Here is a 201-nt window from a genome sequence, read left to right as displayed (position 1 = left end):
CATGCAATGGGGAGCACTGTCTGGAGCTCACGATATCCCGCCAAAAAACACTAACATTTTTTTTTGTCTTTCTTTAGTCTTAATCAGCATCTTTATATGATTTACCTTATGCTCGTTACCTCTCTCGTTTTTTTTTTCTTTTCATATCACTTTTTTTTTCTTCAGTCTCCAATTCTCTCACTTTCCGATTTTTATGCGTTT

This window comes from Penaeus monodon, chromosome 20 (assembly GCF_015228065.2).
Source record: "Penaeus monodon isolate SGIC_2016 chromosome 20, NSTDA_Pmon_1, whole genome shotgun sequence".
Classification (NCBI taxonomy): domain Eukaryota; kingdom Metazoa; phylum Arthropoda; class Malacostraca; order Decapoda; family Penaeidae; genus Penaeus; species Penaeus monodon.
The sequence above is the reverse complement of the archived record's forward strand: the minus strand, read 5'-3'. Positions refer to the sequence as shown.